The sequence below is a fragment of the Mya arenaria genome, chromosome 5 (genome assembly GCF_026914265.1).
Source record: "Mya arenaria isolate MELC-2E11 chromosome 5, ASM2691426v1".
Taxonomy (NCBI): domain Eukaryota; kingdom Metazoa; phylum Mollusca; class Bivalvia; order Myida; family Myidae; genus Mya; species Mya arenaria.
Window position 1 is genome coordinate 35,587,011 of NC_069126.1, and position 24,226 is coordinate 35,611,236.

Here is a 24,226-nt window from a genome sequence, read left to right on the forward strand (position 1 = left end):
TGGACCGAGAACACTACCAGAGAAGCAAACGGCACTTCCATCTATAGTTGTTTAAATTATTGTGGATACAATACATCAACCATAGACTCCTACATAGGAGTTAATCCAAGATATTGTGTTTGTTTAACACGGCATATGGTAAATGCGACACGGATTCGATGCGACCCAGCAAACGATACACTATTGGGTGCGTTAAAAAAAATTCATTAACATTTATAAAAAATTTGATATCTCATATTTTCAATTATCAGTAAAAGAAAAAGATCATTATGACATTGATCTTAATTTCAAATAGATCTAATATGAATTAGTAATTTTCAATTTTGGTCTCTTATCTTGAATATGTTCCAAATAATTGCACTAGATTGTTTCATTGGCAAGAAAGTTAGTTCGTAGTATGTAAATACAAATTTACACTCATACTTACACTATCAAAAATAAGACCTATGTATATTTATAAAACAAATTGTTTTTGTCCTTTTTCAGGAGTGCGGGAATCCCAGAGAAATACTTGAGCCAAGTGGAGAGGAAGACCCAACACATCTCGGCATGAAACTCATCCTCTACATCGTCAACATGACATGCACAACATGTTCTGTACATTGTGTCTGTGATATCTTTACATTGAAATAAGTTAAATTATCTATATATGTGCATTATTTCTAGAGAAAAACTTGGAACAAAAGATTTATTTTTTTCATTTTTTTTTTCTTCAAAAAATATGTACATAAATTTGTAAACTTACCTTATATGTTTTTATCAATCTATATTAAAATTGGTAAAGAAATAACAAAATAATATTGTTTCTTTTATCAAAGTTTGAGAATTTTTCAATAATGTATACACAAAAGTAAAGCTAGAATGCCTTCATTTCGACCAAATATTTGAACATGTTTTTTTATAAGATTGAGTATTAATCCTTATCTAAAAGCCTTTAAACTCAATTTACCACTTCTCTTTTTCCATCTTTAGTTTTTTTGCACTCATGAAAGGAGAGAAAGTACATTACTTTCCATAACATTGTTGTTTTTATTTATTTGAATATTTTGATTGTGTGTTCAAAAAGAACATGTAAACACCATTTCAAAATAACATTATTTATGGCTTGTTATATTGTCTATTGCATTTTATTGCTCATTTGCAATCCACATGTACATTATTTTTTTTGTGCACAGTATTTCACATACATGTAATATCAAAGCATTATGTGGCACCGACGTTTTGCAAAAAGATAAACTGCTGTTTTAAAGTTTACTATTTATTTTAAATCATTGTTTTTTATGAGAAGAAATGATTTTCCTTTGAAAACATTGTTATAGTTTTAGACTTGGCCCATATTGTATAAAATAACAAAATGCTTTATTAGATGTGGTTTTTATTCCATTCTTATTTAAAATAAGTATTAAATTATTGGTTGCTGATTTTTAAACATTCCGAGGTTAAATAACTCCTGCCTCTTATTGTATTGTATTGATTCAAGGGTTAAAGTCTGTGGTTATAGCAAATTGATTGTCTTCAGGATGGATATAATTTCCTGTTTATTAACATACCGTATATGGTATTGTTGACTTTCAACATCAGACTTATTGTATGAAAACACCAGCCTAAAATCCAGAAAAGCAGTATTAACAACTATAAAACATGTCCAATTGGTTTTATTTACATGTATAATCCACACTTTGTGTACTGTAAAGCATCTTTTGATGCTCTTATGTGATGGATTTGCCACATTTTAATAATTGTATGATATAACCATGGCCTGCAGAATAATTAGTCGCTAAGAGATTTAAAGCAGTATTAACAACAATGCTAAAATAACCGTTCAGTTTGTTTGTATTCATTATGTATCCATCTTATCAAGAACTGTACGACCAGGGGATCATGATTTTTAATTCCAGATTGCCTGAAGGTCACTTATTGAATTCAGCGTGTTATGTGCAAATTCTAACAAACTGAGTCTTGCATGCTTGTTCAGTTAACATTTGTTCCAAAATAAATGAGTTTGCCAGTTCAAAGAAGAGTAAGGTGATACTATGTTGTCGTCCCATTGTGTGTACTGTCATGCATAATGAAAAATGTAGATTTATTTGCATTACATTTTAAGGGTTAAATTTGCCCTAAACTCTGTATCTTAGTATGTACACTTCTGGAAGTTGTTGTGTAACATAAATATGATCAGAGAACGAACGTTATGGTAGGATTAAATTATGTTCTATTATTTATTTAGATATATACATATATAATATTGAACGACTGAATGTTGATATAATGACTTCCTCTTTTTATGAAAGAAAATGTTATGTAAAGACAATAAATATGTGATTTATATATGTGGTTGTCGGTCATACACCTAACCCATGCTCCATGAATTCCTATAATTTGTATTCCTTTGGATTAGGACATGCCAAATTGATTCTTTGATTAGCTTCACCGGTCGGGTAGGTTTTCAGCTTTCCAAATGAAAGAAAGGCTAAAAGACTAAAACCAGTCAAAATATGTATTATTTGTTGTAACTATCCCCAGATAAGCCAATAATCTAACTAAAATAAGTTGTTTTTATCAACATTTATGCGAGGACCAATAATACTCCCAGATTTATGTGAGACTTATCCCTGATATATCTTTCTATTGTGTTAATGTCATTTTTATAAATGAAACAATATACATCAAAAAAGTATAAAGATCGGCTTTAATCGATGCATTCATAATTAATATTTGTTCAGAAGTGATTTGTTAATCGTAATGCTAAGAACTTGAAGGAATAGGTGAGTTTCCGGTCTGTAACTAAAAATTAATGATGCAAGTCAAAACAGTTCATTTTTGGTTGTATGGATCTGTAAGCTTTCTTTTTGATTTTCATTAAAAGAATACAATGTCATCGTTGACATTTGTTAACATTTTTGTTGCATAGAGCATGAAATTTGTTGTTTACCCATGACATATTGTTGTGTTTTTCCTGCCGGGTTGGTAGGTGTTGAAATAGGAGTCAATTTTGTATGTTTTTTTTTACTTTTAATATTAGACTGGCAGAAGTGTTCAACCAATATGGTGGTTTACATGCAAGAAGTAAATTCTTCATGAATAAGAATGGACGGAGTGAGCTTAGCGAACATACCGTATATGGTATTGTTGACTTTCAACATTAGACTTATTGTATGAAAACACCAGCCTAAAATCCAGAAAAGCAGTATTAACAACGATAAAACATGTCCAATTGGTTTTATTTACATGTATAATCCACACTTTGTGTACTGTAAAGCATCTTTTGATGCTCTTATGTGATGGATTTGCCACATTTTAATAATTGTATGATATAACCATGGCCTGCAGAATAATTAGTCGCTAAGAGATTTAAAGCAGTATTAACAACAATGCTAAAATAACCGTTCAGTTTGTTTGTATTCATTATGTAGCCATCTTATCAAGAACTGTACGACCAGGGGATCAAGATTTTTAATTCCAGATTGCCTGAAGGTCACTTATTAAATTGAGCGTGTTATGTGCAAATTCTAACAAACTGAGTCTTGCATGCTTGTTCAGTTAACATTTGTTCTAAAATAAATGAGTTTGCCAGTTCAAAGAAGAGTAAGGTGATACTATGTTGTCGTCCCATTGTGTGTACTGTCATGCATAATGAAAAATGTAGATTTATTTGCATTACATTTTAAGGGTTAAATTTGCCCTAAACTCTGTATCTTAGTATGTACACTTCTGGAAGTTGTTGTGTAACATAAATATGATCAGAGAACGAACGTTATGGTAGGATTAAATTATGTTCTATTATTTATTTAGATATATACATATATAATATTGAACGACTGAATGTTGATATAATGACTTCCTCTTTTTGTGAAAGAAAATGTTATGTAAAGACAATAAATATGTGATTTATATATGTGGTTGTCGGTCATACACCTAACCCATGCTCCATGAATTCCTATAATTTGTATTCCTTTGGATTAGGCCATGCCAAATTGATTCTTTGATTAGCTTCACCGGTCGGGTAGGTTTTCAGCTTTCCAAATGAAAGAAAGGCTAAAAGACTAAAACCAGTCAAAACATGAATTATTTGTTGTAACTATCCCCAGATAAGCCAATAATCTAACTAAAATAAGTTGTTTTTATCAACATTTATGCGAGGACCAATAATACTCCCAGATTTATGTGAGACTTATCCCTGATATATCTTTCTATTGTGTTAATGTCATTTTTATAAATGAAACAATATACATCAAAAAGTATAAAGATCGGCTTTAATCGATGCATTCATAATTAATATTTGTTCAGAAGTGATTTGTTAATCGTAATGCTAAGAACTTGAATGAATAGGTGAGTTTCCGGTCTGTAACTAAAAAATAATGATGCAAGTCAAAACAGTTCATTTTTGGTTGTATGGATCTGTAAGCTTTCTTTTTGATTTTCATTAAAAGAATACAATGTCATCGTTGACATTTGTTAACATTTTTGTTGCATAGAGCATGAAATTTGTTGTTTACCCATGACATATTGTTGTGTTTTTCCTGCCGGGTTGGTAGGTTTTGAAATAGGAGTCAATTTTGTATGTTTTTTTTTTACTTTTAATATTAGACTGGCAGAAGTGTTCAACCAATATGGTGGTTTACATGCAAGAAGTAAATTCTTCATGAATAAGAATGGACGGAGTGAGCTTAGCGAACGAGCCCTTATTATTCGTTAAGAAATTACTTCAGGTCATCTAACTGACATATAATACAACCTCATTGGCTGATACATTGACATCGCAAAATCTGACTCAGTGAATGTGTATTGAATGAGTGGCAGTAGGCGGACCTTTAAAAACACGTGAAAAGTGAACTTCTTAATTATATGATTAAGTCTAGATGAGTGCTTGATGATTGCCTATCTGCAATTTCATTGGCTTAAAATATAGGTTGTATTCTAATGATGGTTTTAAAGGTCTAGCCATTTTTTATCTCCAATTCAGTTCATCTACAAGACGGCAGTAAGAGTGATGAAGAGGGGTTTTGAAGATGTTTCAATTATTGTTGGCGAGTTACAGAACACAATTACATGTAGCTGGTAAATTCGTTACATCAGCTATACGTCGTTGGTGAACGTTTGCTTTTGTCATAAGCTGATACCTGTTGATGAAATAATACGTCTGTGTGCTCCATGAAAGAAGATTCCCCATTTTGTTCATATCTTGAAATAACCCAGACCCTGTCAACAACAAGATGTGAAATTTGATTTACAATCGTCATATAAGCCGAGACAAGTAATGAGACTTAGTGAATGTGTTGTATAAGGTTTTTTTTCAATAAGCAACTGACAGTGCAAAATACAGTATTGTTATAAAATATTATAATTAAAAAATGCTAACTTGGGTTTTTAGCTGGATTTTTTATCGAATGTTGCGCGGGCGTTAACAGCGCTGCCTATTTTTTTTATTCCATGTCATAAAGTCAATAGTGTTTATCCAATTGATATGAAACTTGGTTAGAATACTGTTCTACATGTTGTCTCGAACATTAATGAATATGGATCACCTCAGGTCAAAAGCTAGATCACTAGGTCAATTCTTAGGAAGCTTTTGTTCCATGTCATAAAGTCAATAATTTCTATCCATTTTTTATGGAACTTTTCCAGATTACTTGTCTACATGGTGTCTTGACCATTTGAGAAAACTAGGACACAAGGTCAAATCATACGGGGGTTTTTTCCATGTTATGAAGTCAAAAGATTTTTATCAAATCTTTATAAAACTTGTTCAAAAAAATTGTCTGCATTGTATCTGTGGCTTTTGTGAAAACGAATCATCTTGGGTAAAAATTTGGAATAGTTTCTGTAGATCTTTACGAAAATTGATCAGGTTATTTGTATAAACATATCTCTAATAAGTATAAATATGGGTCTTCTTGGTAAAACATCTAGGCCACTAGCTCAAATCTATGGTTTGCAAAAATCCATCACCAAATAAAAAACACGTTTTTAATGCGGCGTTGCCGCATTGGCGTCTTGTTGAGAGCTAATGAATTGTTTTCATTATAAAAACTGAATAGATGGGTCATAAACAGCTCCAATTCTTTATTCTTTTTTAAATATTTTGTAAAAACGGTGTGACGAACTCTACAGGTGTTCATGTCTCTTTACTTTCCAAAATCAATTGAAAATTAAAAAGGCTAACTCATTTGCGCTGTTTATAAACATTACTCAGTATAAATCTGAGACGCTGTCTACTGGCGACTATGACACCCGCTCGTCATTCAACGTGTTACTGAATTGGAATCCCACGAGTGTGTTGATATATACACAGTATATATACAGTATTATAATAAAACGCCCCTCAACATAGAGTTTTGGTGTGAACACCATTTAGCATCTATACATAAAAGCACAGACGTATTGCAAAAAAAACACACACACACAAACAACTTTTTGTTCACATCAGAGTTTAGTCTGTGGGTCAATGTTTAAGAAAATTCCACATATATTCTAATACCCAGTCTTTATCAAAATGTAGGATGAACATTGATGTTTTAACATCGTTTCACTGGAATATTTAATCAGACGAACACAGAGTGACGATACTTTAATTACACAAAATGGCAATATTTCAATTACACAAAATGACAAAACTTTAATTACGCAGGATGTCAATATTTCAACTACACAAAATGACTATACTGTAATTACACAAAATGACAATTCTTTAATTACGCAAAATGACAATATTTCAATTACACAAAATGACTATACTTTAATTACACAGAATGACAATACTTCAATTACACAGAATGACAATATTTTAACAACACAAAATACTATACTTTAATTACGTAGAATGACTAATCTTAATTACACATAATGATTTTATATATTATTTTTTAATAACGCAAAATGACAATATTTCAATAACATAGAATATGAGATTTTTTTTATATTAAACACAAACTACAATAATGACAATATTTTAATTGCACAGAATGACAATACTTAAATTACCCTGACCATGACAATAACTTAATTAACAAGTAGTTAATATCAAACTTTCAGGCAATACATATAACAAATTGTTAAAGACATGCCAATTCACCCATGTATTGTTAAGATATTCATGAAAATGACGTAACTATTATTGTACAACCATGATGTATACAAGCTTTTTTTATTATGGGCCGGTGGCCGTAAATTACTTAATAAGCATGACTATATGCATGGACTGAGAAAGAAGTAGCAAGTTTGACATATATTCAGCACCGATAAACAACTACACGTATCGTGCACTAAAACGCGATTGTGGTTATCTCACAAGCCTACAAATTACCATAAATGTTCAACGTGGCCGCAGATTTCCTGCTCTGGGATGCAATACATGTATCGTATCCATCGCTGACATGATCGTGACCAATCTGAGAGTTAGAATACAAATCCTCATTCAAATTAGAGTTAGAATACAAGTCCGTGTTTAAATTGTCTCTTGGATCGCTATGAAGCCTAATAGGACTACCGTCCTCATCATATTCCGCCTTTCCAATGGTGGTTATATATTTGCCATCAAACGATTGACTCATTGCTTCATCGTCCAACGGCTCTGGTCGCGGCTGCACATAAGAACCACGAATAGCGTCATATTGTTGCTCTTCATCCACCGCATCCAACTCATGACTTTCCTGTGTATAATCCGTTATAAATGGCGTTTGAGTCTTGTTGCAAAATTTGCGTATCGATAGAAATAAAAATATAATGCCAAAAAGGGCTAGAATTGCACCTACACCTATAACAATGCCGATTACCAAGGACTTTGTATGAACTTTATTTTTGTCATCAAGAATGTCCGTACGATTGTAGACATTGTCATCAACTGTGTCGTTGTTGTTTCCGTGGTTTCGTCTTACGTTCTCTAAACACACATACTTCCTCTCCTTTTTACAGTCTTCCGGTTCTAAAACAAGTTTGTTATTAACTCTCGTCACTACCAGGCACGGACGGTTACCCGTGCGGTCATCCGCAACAGTAAAACTACGAAACGTTCCTACCCAGTATCCAACTGTATCATTGACTCTTGCATTTACTTCAGATAACAACTGCGGCCGGACATCTGGTAAAATGTTACCTAAGATAGATTTACAGTGGTTTACGCTGTCGAACCAAGTCTTAGTTTCAGCAACAATGCTGTAAAACGAGGTAGAGTCGTTTACAAGATAGTGTCTCTTGTTGTTGGTGCAATCTTCCTGGTTTCTGATTAAACAGACGGAATGTTGTTTTTCTGTGCATTTTGCGGTGCTTGTATTCATTTGCATGTTGTTACACTGGTATAAGAATTCACCTTTCACATTTTCTCTTTTCACTTCAAACACACCTAATAATGTATCGTTGGCTGGGTCGCATTGAACCCGAGTCGCTTCTACCATACGCCGTGTTAAACAAACACAATATCGCGAATTAACTCCTATGTAGGAGTGTGTTGTTGATGTATTGTATCCACAATCATTTAAACAACTATAGATGGAAGTGCCGTTTGCTTCTCGGCCAATGTTTTCGGTCCAGACCGCGCACTCGGTGAATACAACGGGCAAACCCCGACACCCAAGCGGACCGTTACGGTTGTACTATGAACGCACATCCGCCGCCCACAGCGGACCGTTACGGTTGTACTATGAACGCACATCCGCCGCCCACAGCGGACCGTTACGGTTGTACTATGAACGCACATCCGCCGCCCACAGCGGACCGTTATGGTTGTACTATGAACGCACATCCGCCGCCCACAGCGGACCGTTACAGTTGTACTATGAACGCACATCCGCCGTCCACAGCGGACCGTTACGGTTGTACTATGAACGCACATCCGCCGCCCACAGCGGACCGTTACGGTTGTACTATGAACGCACATCCACCGCCTACAGCGGACCGTTACGGTTGTACTATGAACGCACATCCGCCGCTCACTCCGCCGCCCACAGCGGACCGTTACGGTTGTACTATGAACGCACATCCGCCGCCTACAGCGGACCGTTACGGTTGTACTATGAACGCACATCCGCCGCCTACAGCGGACCGTTACGGTTGTACTATGAACGCACATCCGCCGCCCATAGTGGACCGTTACAGTTGTACTATGAACGCACATCCGCCGCCCACAGCGGACCGTTACGGTTGTACTATGAACGCACATCCGCCGCCTACAGCGGACCGTTACAGTTGTACTATGAACGCACATCCGCCGCCTACAGCGGACCGTTACAGTTGTACTATGAACGCACATCCGCTGCCTACAGCGGACCGTTACAGTTGTACTATGAACGCACATCCGCCGCCTACAGCGGACCGTTACAGTTGTACTATGAACGCACATCTGCCGCCTACAGCATACCGTTACAGTTGTACTATGAACGCACATCCGCCGCCCACAGCGGACCGTTACAGTTGTACTATGAACGCACATCCGCCGCTTACAGCGGACCGTTGCGGACCGTTACAGTTGTACTATAAACGCACATCCGCCGCCTACAGCGGACCGTTACAGTTGTACTATGAACGCACATCCGCCGCCCACAGCGGACCGTTAAAGTTGTACTATGAACGCACATCCGCCGCCTACAGCGGACCGTTACGGTTGTACTATGAACGCACATTTGCCGCTTACAGCGGACCGTTACGGTTGTACTATGAACGCACATTCGCCGCACACAGCGGAACGTTACGGTTGTACTATGAACGCACATCCGCCGCCCACAGCGGACCGTTACGGTTGTACTATGAACGCACATCCGCCGCCCACAGCGGACCGTTACGGTTGTACTATGAACGCACATCCGCCGCCTACAGCGGACGTTACGGTTGTACTATGAACGCACATCCGCCGCCTACAGCGGACCGTTACAATTGTACTATGAACGCACATCCGCCGCCTACAGCGGACCGTTACAGTTGTACTATGAACGTACATCCGTCGCCCACAGCGGACCGTTACGGTTGTACTATGAACGCACATATCTGCCGCCTACAGCGGACCGTTACAGTTGTACTATGAACGCACATCCGCCGCCCACAGCGGATCGTTACGGTTGTACTATGAACGCACATCCGCCTCTCACAGTGGACCGTTACAGTTGTACTATGAAAGCACATCCGCCGCCTACAGCGGACCGTTACAGTTGTACTATGAACGCACATCCGCCGCCTACAGCGGACCGTTACAGTTGTACTATGAACGCACATCCGCCGCCTACAGCGGACCGTTACAGTTGTACTATGAACGCACATCCGCCGCCTTCAGCGGACCGTTGTACTATGAACGCACATCCGCCGACTACAGCGGACCGTTACAGTTGTACAATGAACGCACATCCGCCGCCTACAGCGGACTGTTGCAGTTGTACAACGAACGCACATCCGCCGCCTTCAGCGGACCGTTACAGTTGTACTATGAACGCACATCCGCCGCCTACAGCGGACTGTTACGGTTGTACTATGAACGCGCATCCGCCGCCTACAGCGGACCGTTACAGTTGTACTATGAACGCACATCCGCTGCCTTCAGCGGACCGTTACAGTTGTACTATGAACGCGCATCCGCCGCCTACAGCGGATAAACTTTTTTCTATAATGTACTTGTGTTTATGTAAGTTAAGTTTTATCCAAGTTAAGGCTTAAGAAAAACTTGTTTTTGTGCCAACTAGGCATTCTTTGACCAAAGTTATACAGGTAATATTGCATAGTTTTGTAACAAATGCAGATGATTTCAATAAGCAGTTTAAAAGATATGATTTGAAATAATAGGTTGCTCATGTGTGCCAGAATACCATTAACTAAATGGTTATGTACGATTTCTTTAACATTCCTGAGTTTGACTTGCATTGTAAATATTTATTTCCTGAAATTTACTTTTTTCAGTTTGAAAATATCAAACATCACATACATGAAGTAATTTTTGTGAAATCAACTGTGATATGACTCTGGTGTCTGGTGGAATGTTACCTGTTCCAATGGAGTTGTGTGCCCTCGAATCAGGATACGGTCAGAAAAATGTCGGGAGATCAATGATTATAGTGAAATATTATGTCAGTGTTACAAATTTAAATGAATGGTTTGCTGCAAAAAATAAAATAAACTTTGCCTTAACTGGCAAATAAAGTTTATAGATATTAGAAAAGATATAATGACAAAATGAATATTGATTACAAAATAAGATGTCCCACACTTGATCATTTTGATGAGATTAAGAAATTAGTTTTAATTTCTATTGTTTGTCTCATTAGCAAGAATAATAATTCTCTGATACATACAAACTTACTCCTGTAATATATAAAATTAAGACCAATACGAGAAATGGTTCAAGGTCATAACAGCGTGTTTGCATTATTTGTATCTGTTTTTTTTTTATATTCTTCCACTTCACAATAAACCCTTGCATATAAAACCAAAATAATACACCAGGCATCAAATGTTCAGAATTATTGATCATAGGATACCTTAGGGTTAAAGTCTGTTGTTGTAGCGTGTTGATGGACTTTAGGATGTTTTCATTTTATTTTCCTGCTAAGTGACATAAACGTCCTGTTGACGACTTTCTGCATTATATTTTATTGCATGAAAATAGCTGCCTAAACTCAAAGAATGAAAAGTCATGATAGCATACGCCCTTTAAGTATTATTGACATACTCTCCACCCTGTGGGAAATGTAATGAATCTATTGATGTTTTACAGGTGGATTTGGAATATTTTTTCATCTTAGTAATTGAACGCACTGTACTAATTGTGTAAAATAACTATTACATGCAGTATAATTAGTACCTAAGATAATTATAGCAGTTTTAACAACAATGCTAAAACCGTTCAGTTTGATTTTAGACATGATGTGACCGTCTTCAATGACTGTACGACAAAATATCAGATGGTCAGGCTTTCTGTTAAAGATTGCCTGAATACTGCTTATTGTATTGAAAGTGCTATGTGCAAAATCAAACAAGCTGTGAATGACAAATGTACAATCGTTCAAAAATAAATTTATTTGGCAAGTCGATGAAAAGTTGTGCGATACGATCATTGATAAGAGAGTCCGCCGTATCATTGTGTGTTCTGTCATGCATAATGAAATATATAGATTTATTCGCATTACATTTTTAGGGTTATATTTATCTCTAAAATACCGATTTCGCCTATACTCTGTATCTGTATGCACACTTCTGGAAGTTGTTGTGTGTGTAACATTCATTTGATCAGAGAACAAACGTAATGGTAGAATTAAATAATGATATATTACGTATTTATAAATAGATAATATTGAATGACTTAATGTGGTAATTTTGATATAAAGACAAAAATAACTGTTTTAGGACCGTGCGCTCGACTATACGCCCCTTTGTCTTAAATAAATGCAACAATGATAAAATGCCTGTCAAAAGCAATAAAAATGACAAATCTAAAAGTAAACAACAAACACTGCAATGCGACGACACCAGGTTTCAAATGATTGACAGAAGAACTTCAGCCTTCGTAGTGAAACTCAGTCTTAACTGTTTTTCTCTTTTTATTAACAGTGACCTTGACCTTGACCTTGACCCTATGAGCCCCTAATGCAATCCTCAAGTGGAAATCCCCAATAAACACTCCCTATATACCATGTTTGGTCACAACATGTCAATCCTAACTAAAATTATTCAGTACCAACTGGTTATCTTTTTTGACCTAAGGGTCCTAAAACGCAACCAATGAAAGGTCTCCATAAACTCTTCCTATATGCCATGTACTGTCACAATATGTCAACCCTTACTAAGGTTATTCAGTACAAACCATTTCTAGTTTTAGTAACAGTGACTTTGACCTTGTCCATGATTCTCGGAACCCCAAAATACAATCCCATGAAAGGTATCTTTAAACTATTCCTAAAAACCAAAATCGGATGCAATATGTCAACCCTTACTAAAATTCATCAATTCTAACCACTTTTCTATTTTAGTAACAGTGACCTTGACCTTAACCCTAAAGCCCAACATTACAATCCCATAAAAGTTCACCATAGTCTCTTCTCATATATCAATTTTAGTATATCCCTAACAAAAATGTTTTATACCATATAGGTGAGTTTAACACCGTACACATGCGCGCCTGCACAAATAACGACGTACATCATTCTAATAACCAGGTTTAACTTTGGTTAAAAATTTAAAACAATGTGCCTGTCAAAAGTAAAAAAAAAAGAAATAAGGCCTAAAAAAAATGTCTGTTTCGGGTAACCCGACACTACCTATAAAAATGCGCCGACCCTAACTATTTTTTTTTTCCGTTTCTGAGCAAAATAATATTCGTTGGCGAATAGAGAGTTACGAAGGGCGGATAAATGCGAATTGAACGATCAGACTTATTGTTTATATGATAAAACAAAGTCAGGCAATGAGAGTAATGTAGGAAAGACTGTCATGTGCAAGGAAACACTCTGAACTTACGACAGAGTTTGAAAATAAAAATAAAAAAATAAAAAAAAACCTACCTACCGTACCTAAATTTTTTGGGAAGGTTACCCTAAACAAACAATTATTTTTTTTGGTCTAATAAAAAGTCAATCAAGGGCCATAATTTGTTTTAGGATTTATATGGAGCTGTGTAGCCTTATTGTGTGATGGCCGTAAACAACTGTGTGAAGTATTAAGTCAGATGAATGAAGGGTACAAAAGTAATGAGTGCTATTCCTAACATGCCCTTAAACTTTAACCAGACACAACACGCCCTGAAACTTTAACCTAAGTCAATCAGGGGCTATAATTTGTGTTAATTATGAAATGGAGTTATGTTACCTAATTATGTGATGGCCGTAACCAACTGTGAGAAGTATCAATTAATTGAATGACGGCTATAGAAGTTATTAGTGAAAATCCCAACTTGCCCTAAAATACACAATGTGCCCTCAACTTAAACCTAAGTTCCGAAGTAAATGAAAACTTACAGAAACAAGCACAGTAGTCGATGGTTTAAACATAAACCCCTTTTAATGGGACAGGGTCAACGGCAACTTGCACTAAAACTTTAACCGGACACCGACGCCAACGCCGACGCTGACACCTGGGCGAGTAGTAGAGCCTCCTTATTCTTAATCGAGCTAATAAATATGTGATTAATACTTTGGTCTACCTATCATATTATACAAACTCCATGCTCAACAAATTCCTATAATAAATATTCATTTGGATTAAGTCGTGCCAAATTTATTCTATGTTTAGCGTTACCGGATGGGTAGGTTTTCAGCATTTCAAATGAAAGAAGCAGCTGATTAACTAAAATACAAATGATATGAGTGAAAGAATGTCATTTACAGAAAAAGAAGTTTAATTTGTAGTTTGGGGCTGTTCAATATTTTTTTTTTTTTGACAAATTATATTGTCATTGTGTGCTATTTTTTATTATCATTATTTTGTTGCAAAGAGTGTAAAATTGGTTGCTTACGTATGGCATATGGTTTTGTCTTTCCTGCCGGGTTTTGAAACAGGAATCTGACACTTAGCAAAGAGTTTGGTATGGCTTAAGTTTATAAGACAGACGGAAGCATCCATCCAATACGATGGTGTAATATGCATGATGTCTCTAGTTGCTGTTGATCTTTTGATAATTTCAAAGTAGTTGGCAAGTTTCTCCCCGATACAAAAGTCGCAGTAAGAATGATGCGGTAAATATATTTCTCCCACCTCAGATAAGTAGATCCAATAATTTAACCATGCTAGATATTCTTTTCTCCCACCTCAGATAAGTAGATCCATTAATTTAACCATGCTAGAAATTCTTATCTTGCCCACGGGCGAAGATAAAATGCCCGTATGGAACTTCTTTTTATAGTCACCACATTGTAATTGACCTTACGACAGGATTTGATTGACAGGTCCTATCAGCCAATCAGAATGCAGGGCTGATAAGCCGTGTTGCTATCCGCCATTTTGTCCGTCAAACTGACCAGAGTCCGTCATATACATGCGCTGGCAATTCCTCGCCTTTTTAAGTATTATGGTAAAAAGGTGTTGTCATGGCACTTGTAATTCGGATACAAGGTAGCCAGGCCGACTTAGAATGGCTTCCAATTCGTTCCGTATTCGAAACCAGCGAGTTATTTAGAAAAATACAAGTGCTATATCAGACTCTGTGGAAGACCTCATCAACAGCTGAACTTGGAAATTTTGAAAGATCGTTCAAAGGCGAAACATCTATACGTCTGTACAAAAGTATTTTTTTGAACAAAACTACTTATTTCAATCCGCTCAAAATTTATTTAATACTGAAATTGTCCGTGCATGACCTAAATAAGTGTTACTATTTTTAAACTATAAACATAGTACATTTATGCTTTGGCTTGTGTTGTCAAATCGGCATTAATGGCCATTTAATATCAGGTTCAACATGGACACGATTGATTTCATTCAAGATAGAGGTATTTTTGTTGATACCGTTATGTAGTTTTTATAAACTGCTTTGCTTTCAAAGCAAATCAGGAAATATCGTACAACTAATTTTTTGTCCGAACCATCGCATGCTTCCGAATCTCATCTACTCGTATGGATCCTATGTAAACAATGGCTTTTGCAGCTGTCATTCCGACACATTTCATAGATTTCTTATTTTCATATCAGCACTTTGTCGACGGGAAATCCAATCAAGAAAACCCTGACCCTCAAGCAGCTACTGTATTTGACCAGCTCACACCAGCTAGGCCTCCTCCAAAACTCAAATAAATATTTGAGCAACCAAAAAAATACGAGAACAGATCGGTCTGAATCGTTAAGGTATTATTTTCTGTATAAAACAATTTATTTCACTGTACATTTAAATCAATTGTTATGTTCATTAGAACTTGATTCTGCCAAACATGTGCTGTAAAGACTTAAGACTTATTATGAATAAAGAACAAGTCAAACATGTACATATTTTCATTGTTATTCTTATATTTTGGGCCATTTACGTAAATCTACAATATTTAATGATAGTTCATCCAATGTTCAGAGTCCGGATCACATGCACACTCAATTAATAGTATTCTTAAAGTTGCACTCTCACAGAATTCTAGTTTGACACTTTTTGTCTCAGAATCGGCTTATTTTGGCATTCTTTAAATTAAGACCTAATATATAAATCACAAAGCAAACTTCTCCGAGCCAAAATATGATAAATGCAATCAAATCCTGTGTAAGTTGTCAAAATGACCAATCTGTGGAAGTGCAGCTTTAACAGTGAAAAATAACTTCTGCTAATGCTATATATTTTAAAATATATTTGCCATAGCAATAAAGAGATATTCACCTACAATATCATACATAAACACCAAAGAAATATCAAAGTTTAAATAATGTTTGCAAAACAACAATGTATTTAATAAATCTGATGTTAAATATGCAACAACTGGTGTTATAATCCAGAACTGAAGCTAACATCATAGAGGTACATCCTTCCAAGAATCCATCAAAACAACATGCTGAACAACTTCAAGAACTCTCTTCAAAAGACCACACTTTCCTGAAATAAATAAAAGATGCCAATATTAAAATAAATCAGTTACATGTATTGTTAAATATTTTAATACCAGCTGTAAATGCTACTGCCTTTGATGTTTGCTTCCTACATGTATATCATAATGAAATATTGACAAGATAATAGCTAATGTTTTGTGGTTGTTGTTTTTCTCTGGACAAATAGTCCATTACTTTTGTACAGCAAAGTAAAACTAAATGTTATAAAAAGCTTTAAAATAGGTCCTACCGATTATTTGTAAAACTTGTCATCACTGGTTTTCTCTTGCGGTTGACATTGCCTGGACTGGCAAATATCATGTGTGTGTGTGTGTGGGGGGGGGGGGGCGGTTTCCGGTCTTATGCTAGGTCCCCTGTTGCGGTAGGCTTGTTGAAGACAATAATAAGGGGACTTCCTTATCTCCATCAATCAGAATACTTTAATGGTGTCAACGGTAAATAGCAGGAGACCCTCCACCAGCCTTAACCGGTAAATGGGGGGAGGGTAGTGTGTGTGGGTTAGAACCAGCTGCCCGGTCAGCTTAGTTGGTTAGAGGGCTGGGCTAGTGTTCTGGTGGTTGTGAGTTCGAACCCCACACCGGGGGCAATTTTCCTCTCAGGTCTACTTTTACAGCCAGAGTGTGTGAACATGTTCCACAATTTCTGTAAGAACAAAAATCAAAGCATGTGAATGTTTGAGCAATGCAAAAGTTACAGATTGGTATCACCCACGATTGTCACTTGTCAACTATTACATTATTATTCATAAGGGGGAGTGTTCAATCGCTTAAAACTGAAACTTTTTATGCATAACCCCAATAAACCATTTCTGCTCATACTATAGAATATAAGGTTATACTGTATAGCTGGCATGTAACTGTTATTTAATGTCACTTCCGGGTTCCCCATTCGGGCCATTAAATGATTTACTCATATTGTGCGATGATTTAATCTTTAATTCAACAATACTGTAAGAAGGACCGGTGTTATTTAAAGTTAAACTTACCCTTGTTTGCATTTACAGTATGCGTCACACACACGCTTTTCCTTTGTATCGATGTCAATGTTGACAACATGGCGGCTATCCGATTTTCTCTGACTTGGATAGATTTCACCCCGTCAATGTTAGATATCGTCATTTTCTAAAGATATATCGAGCCTTCCGATGTAGCAGCCAGTTACAAATTCCTTTGACTTCTATTTTTTTCGCATTGTAATGTCACATTTATGATAATTTGTCAGGAATATCGGAAAGCGAAACGACGCGAGACGCCATTACTTCCTCGTTTGTTTGACGGACATAGACAGAGTTCGCTCCCTTGATATCAGGGGGCGTGGCTTAGAAGCCGCTGTCGTAAGGTCAATTACCTCCCTAGTTGAAGACTGTCGTCTGTAGCGCATCATGGAAACCTTGTCTTGTGGCAATATTTAGAACGCTAGTTAATTATTTCTCGCTTCAAATGTCACCAGAAAACAGTTTTCACGCACCATTCAAGAAATAATGCTTTACTCTTCTTGGAACTATTTAGAGACCGATCAGAACATTTACATACTCTGAATCACTGCGCGAATATCCATGACAACCACGAATTATCGCATATCCGTACGCAATTATTTTCACTAAGCACAAAAGAGTTTTAGCAAAAAATACATTTTTACTTAATTTTGTTTAACTGAGGTGGGAGAAAAAGCATCTACCATAGCCGCTCGTGTAAGATAGGTTCATCCCGACCCTCGCGCAGGGTGTTTTGCGGAATCTCGGTAAACCTCGTTTCCCCAAAACACCCTACGCTCGGGTCGGAATGAACCTATCTTACACTCTCGGCCATGGAAGATACTTATAATCTTGCCCACGGGGGAAGATAAAATGCCCGTATGGAACTCCTTTTTAACGGTCACCACATTATAATAACCTCCATTGATGAAGACTGTCGTCAGTACCATCAAGGAAATCTTGTCTTATGGTAATATTTAGGACGCTAATTAGTTATTTCTCGCTTCAAATGTCACCATAAAACAGTTTTCACGCACTATTCAAGAAATAATGCTTCATTTTTCTTAGAACTATTTAAAAAGACCGATTTGACTATTGACATAAACTGGATCACTGCGCGCGTATCCATGACAACCACGTGCTATCGCATATCCATACGCAATTATTTTCACTAAGCACAAAAGAATTCCAGCAAAAAATACATTTTTAATTAATTTTGTTTAACTGAGGTGGGAGAAAAAGCATCTACCATAGCCGCTCGTGTAAGATAGTTTCATCCCGACCCTCGCGCAGGGTGTTTAGCGGAAACTCGGTAAACCTCGTTTCCCCAAAACACCCTACGCTCGGGTCGGAATGAACCTATCTTACACTCTCGGCCATGGAAGATACTTATAATCTCGCTCAAGAAGTATTGGGTTCGATCGTAATCAAGAGTTCTTACCGGCACGAGTACTAAAAACAGCTTTCGCAACAATCGAGCTAGGCATACTTTTTTGACCTTTGTCCGACAGAACAACTTTTAAGCATGAAATACTTTAGCTACTGGACAATATGCAGTTCGTATATGAATATCTTGACATGTTGGGACTTTTATAATATACGTGTAGTAATTTGCATAGTAAAAAGCACCCCAACATTCAGTTTTGGTGCGAAAACCATTTTACCTCTATACAAATGAATTCAGAGGTATTGCATACAAAATGAAAAAAAAAACCCACAAAATTCTATCTGTTGCATAGATCCCCCCACCCAGTTTTTTGCCAAAATAACAAAATGATGAAACTTGTTCACAACTTTTTATAGAATACGACACAGAGTGACAATACTTTAATTATACAGAATGGAAAATATTATAATTAAACATAATAACAATATTCGAACTACAAAGAATGACAATACTTTAATTATATTGTAATGCATTAACTGTGTTAGAAGTAGCAAGTGCTATATATTTTCAGCTCCGATGAACAGACACATTCCGCACACATTAACGCATTTGATGTTATCTCACAAATCTATTTTTTTCAAAGTGGTTCAACGCAGCTGTAGTTTTCCTAAAACGGATACTCAAGAACATGTATCGTATCCATCGCTGACATGGTCATGACCAATCTGAGCGTTAAAATACAAGTCCGTGTTTAAATTGTCTCTTGGATCGCTATGAAAACTGATAGGATTACTGTCATTATCATACTCCGCCGTTCCAATAATTGTAATAACTTTGCCATCAAAAGATTGGCTCATTTTTATACCACCAAACTGCTCCGGTCACTGTTCTATATCAGAACCATGAGTTATGTCATAATTTTGTTCTTTATCAAATGTATCCAGTTTCACACTTACCTTTGCAGAATCTGACGTTTGAGACTTTTTGCAAATTTTGTGCATTGATAAAACAAAACATATAATGCCAGAAAGAGCCAGGATCAAACCTACACCAATAGCAATGCTGATTATCAAGGGGTTTGTATACATTATATTTATGCTATCAAGAATGTCCGTATGATTGTGGACTTTGTCTTTAACTTTGTTACTGATATCGCTGCTCGTTTTACCGAATGTGGCGGTTTCAATTTTGGTGTCCGTATGATTGTTACCATTGTCACCAACTGTGTCGTTGCTACCAATTGTCCTTTAACCAAAAGTGGTAGATTCAATAGTGTTGTCCATGCGATTGTGAACATTGTTTTCAACGTTTTCTCTGATATCGCTGGTCGCTTTACCAAATGTGGTGATCTCAATCTTGTGGTTTCCGTGGTTTCGTCTTACATTCTTTAAACAAACGTACTTTCTCTCCTTTTTACAGTCTTCCGGTTCTAAAACAAGTTTATTATTAACATTTGTCACTACCAGGCACCCGTGCGATCATCCGGAACAGTAAAGCTACGAAACGTTCCTACCCAGGAACCAACTGTATCACTCAATCGTGCGTTTATTGCAGGTGCGAACTGCGGCTGGAAATCTGGTAAAATGATACCTGAGATATGTTTACAGTGGTTTACGCTGTCCAACCAAGTTTTAGTTTCAGCAACAATGCAGTAAAACGTCCGAGAGTCGTTCACAATATAGTGTCTATTGTTGTTGGTGCACTCTTCCTGGTTTCTGATTAAACAGAAGGATCTATGTTTTTCTGTGCATTTTGTGGTGCTGGTATTCATTTGCATGTTGTTACACTGGTATAAGAATTTATCTTTTACCATTTCTGTTTTCACTGCATACACACCCAAAAATCTTTGGCTGGGTCGCATCGAGTCAGAGTCCCTTTTACCATATGCCTTGTTAAACAAACACAAAATCGTGAATTAACTCCTATCTAGGCGTCCCTGGTTTATGTATTGTATCCACAATCATTTAAACAACTATAAATTGAAGTGCCGTTTGCTTCTCTAGCAGTGTTTTCAGTCTAAAGCACGCACTCGATGAATATAACGGGCAAGCTGTATGAAGCAAATCCCGCCACCCACGCTGATTCCCCATCTTGTAATTTCAAGTCAGATAAATCGTCGTGTTTTATTCCAAGATCTGTGTGTTCTGGTGGGTAACTGACCGTTCCTGGCACGGGATTGAAGTAATTGCTTGGTGCTAGTCCACCGCTGCCCTGGCATATTTCGATTGCCTTTTGGCGGGACACCTTGGTGCTATGATCGGCCTAAACTCTTTTAAACAAAATGCACATCACAAGTGCGGCATAAAGTTGTATTCCGTTCATATTACTACTGTCTCTTTATTCTATAATAACTAATATGTAAAATAAAACTATAAAAAAACTGAAATAAATCACGAATTGTCATAAACTGTACAACTAGACTTCAGATTTTTAAAGATCCCACTTGTGAAAAAGTCAAGTATTCTTATTATCAAGGAAATTTAAAATATTAGTTCGAATTGTCTTTGTGGTCCGTTTACGACACATTTAAAAAAACATTAACTTAGATATTGAGTGTTTTATAAGGATTGTGTTTAAGCATCTTTCAGCCACAGTTGCTTGAAAATATGGTCGTGCTTTTGATTCAACGTGTTTTCCGACCTAACTCGGTACATTATTAACCATATCATATCAAGCAAATGCATTATATGATGTCCTGGGTCAGGGGATACTTCCCTTGTTCTTAAGAGAGCGCTAGTTAAAAGCAATGTCATACACAACTGGGACTCCGTTTGTTTCCTTCCGGTGTGAAGCGGAAGCACCCTTTTTTACCTTGCATACGCAAAATTGCATTAAAACGAACTATATGCTATGTTAGTGAAAAAGCCATCGCTGCCCAGCATATTTACCTGGCACATGTGGAACCGTAATCATGACTTACGGTTCCAAGGGAAGACTCTCTTTCATTGCACTTTGGGTTCAAACGGCATCTGCGATTATCCTATTTGTTGGTAATTGGGTGCGCAATTAATTGTTCAATGCTTAAAGCTTTCGTTACTGCACAGTATGCAACTCGTATCTAAATATGTTCAAGTGTTGAGACTCATATACGCATGTGTAGTACTCGCATAGTAAAAATCAACCTACCATTCAGTTTTTTATACATGTATAGTATATATGCACTGTGTTGTTTGTGGAGTTTTGTGTTGTTGCTCCATGTTTCTTGTTTGTGATTTTTGTTGTTTTTGTATTCTATGTATTTGGCGTTTACCCTGTGCCATTAAACGGGGTATATGTTTAAACGTTTGGCTACTGAGCTTGTTTCTGTAGTTTTTTACATAAATATTGGTACGAACACCATCAAAATCGATACATATAAAAACAGAGGTATTGTTAAAGAAATAAAAAATACCTTTGTTAGCATCAAAATTCTGCGTCTTGATTGTTTAAAAAAAGTGTCATAGATACTCATTTTGGCAAAATAAGAAAGGATGAACATTGAAGTTAAAAACATTTCTATGGACTACTGACTTAGATTGCACAGAAAGGCAATATCTTTATAAAACAGAATGGCAATTAGTTTATTACACAGAATTAGACTACTTGGAATCATTGCCAACTTTGGAGCTTATCAGGGTAACGAGGGTCTCTATCGATTTCTCCTCTCAGTGCAAAAGTAGCGTTAAGATACGCTAGTTTAGCACTTACTTATCTACTGGACACAGTGTAAGATTAAGGCAGATAAGAAATATAGAATTTATGGGGGTCATAAAGTTGACCCGTCCTTTTATTATAAGTTGCGATAAAAATTTCAGTTTTGGACGATTTAGATTTAGCCATAATTAAGTAGAGCTGTTATATAGGGGAAACGTAAGTTGATAAAGTACTGAAATATCAAATCATCTCTGATAAACTCTGTCTTTTTGTTGAAGTCTTTAATTGATCGTTTATCAAGACATTTAATTGAGGCCATTTCCACACCTTTGTTCTAACAGTTTGGTAATTTTTCTGATAGCAGTGTATACGCTGAATTTATAAACATGTTTGGTTGAGTGCAAAATTGTAGACCAAAATGTTTACCATTAAGAATTAGAACTTAAGCAGTGCTAATGAACATGTTGACTCGATGTAGATATGTTAATTATTATCTTTGAATACCCTTATTTATTATCTTTCATAGCCCATATGTATTTCCAAAATTGCCAATGAAACTTGAAACATTGATATTTTATAAGAAAAGTGTTACGTTTTAACTGTCTGTAAAAGTGATTGCTATTAAAAATGGGAATAATTTTTGTTAAATATATTTCTTTCTTTCTTTTTACACAAAAACAATATATGACATTTCTTAACTACTAATGTCAATAAATAATCGAGTATCATATATAATTTCAATGAAATAATAATGTTAAAAGGGGGAACAATCCGAAAAAGTAATGAAATAATTTTAATACTATAAATGACAAAGTTCGTGGCACATGTCATACCCAGTGTCATGACCTTGCCGATGGATTATTTCTATCCTGCTGTGAATACGCCGCGGGGTGGGCAATACAACCGTTATCGTACAGTTTAATACACATTTTCTGGGCATCGATTTTCTACAAATTGTACATAAATGTTCAAAAAGGACCAAACTATATTTAAAAATTCATTAGTGTGCCGTCCAGTTCTGTTTTCTGGCATGCATAATGAGAAATATAGATTTATTTGCATTACAGTTTAATGTTTAAATTTGCCCTGAACTCTGCATCTGTATGAACACGTCTGAAAGTTGTTGTGTTACATGCATGTGATCAGAGAAAAAACGTTATTATGGTAGAATTAAATTATGATCTATGAATCATTTATATATACACTGAACAAAAATTCTAAACGTCCATTTTATGAGAATCATTCATGTGAAAACAACTTAACGTATCTACCTGAAATTTGAAACTTCATCGTTATGCCTAGTACTCTATCGATTTTTATACAAAAAAATCACACCTTATGGTCGATGTTAACCATGCGAGACGCTAGGTGCGATTTCCGATTTTTTTGCACGAAAATCACGAGGATTATGAATTTATGCCAAAATTCATTTTTACGCAACACGTGTTGAACTTCCTACTCGAAAAACAGAAAATGGTTAGAATGACCATTGAAGAGCGGACAAGGGCCGTCGGCATGATTGATGCAGGTACTCCGATTCGGCTGGTATAACCAATTTTGTAAATTAATTAATATATTTCGATATAATATGGGAAATACTATTAAAAGTGTACTGTTTAAACCAATGACGCATAATAATCAATACATTTGAGGTTGCGCGGCTGTTTAAGCGACACTCGAGTATCCGTCAGCTGTGGGAGAAATTTAGGCTACGTCAACGGCAAGGCAATATTCTTATTATATAT

General features: G+C 36.2%; 1 long non-coding RNA gene across 1 annotated transcript; it reads right to left on the bottom strand.

Moving 5' to 3' along the window:
- Nucleotides 1-15,882: 15,882 nt before the first annotated feature.
- On the bottom strand, nt 15,883-17,781 carry LOC128235147 (uncharacterized). The gene is made up of 3 exons (XR_008261145.1): nt 17,474-17,781; nt 16,718-17,130; nt 15,883-16,474 (listed from the first exon to the last, which is right to left on the bottom strand). It is a non-coding gene; the product is annotated as an uncharacterized LOC128235147 (long non-coding RNA).
- Between the last annotated feature and the right edge of the window lie 6,445 nt (nt 17,782-24,226).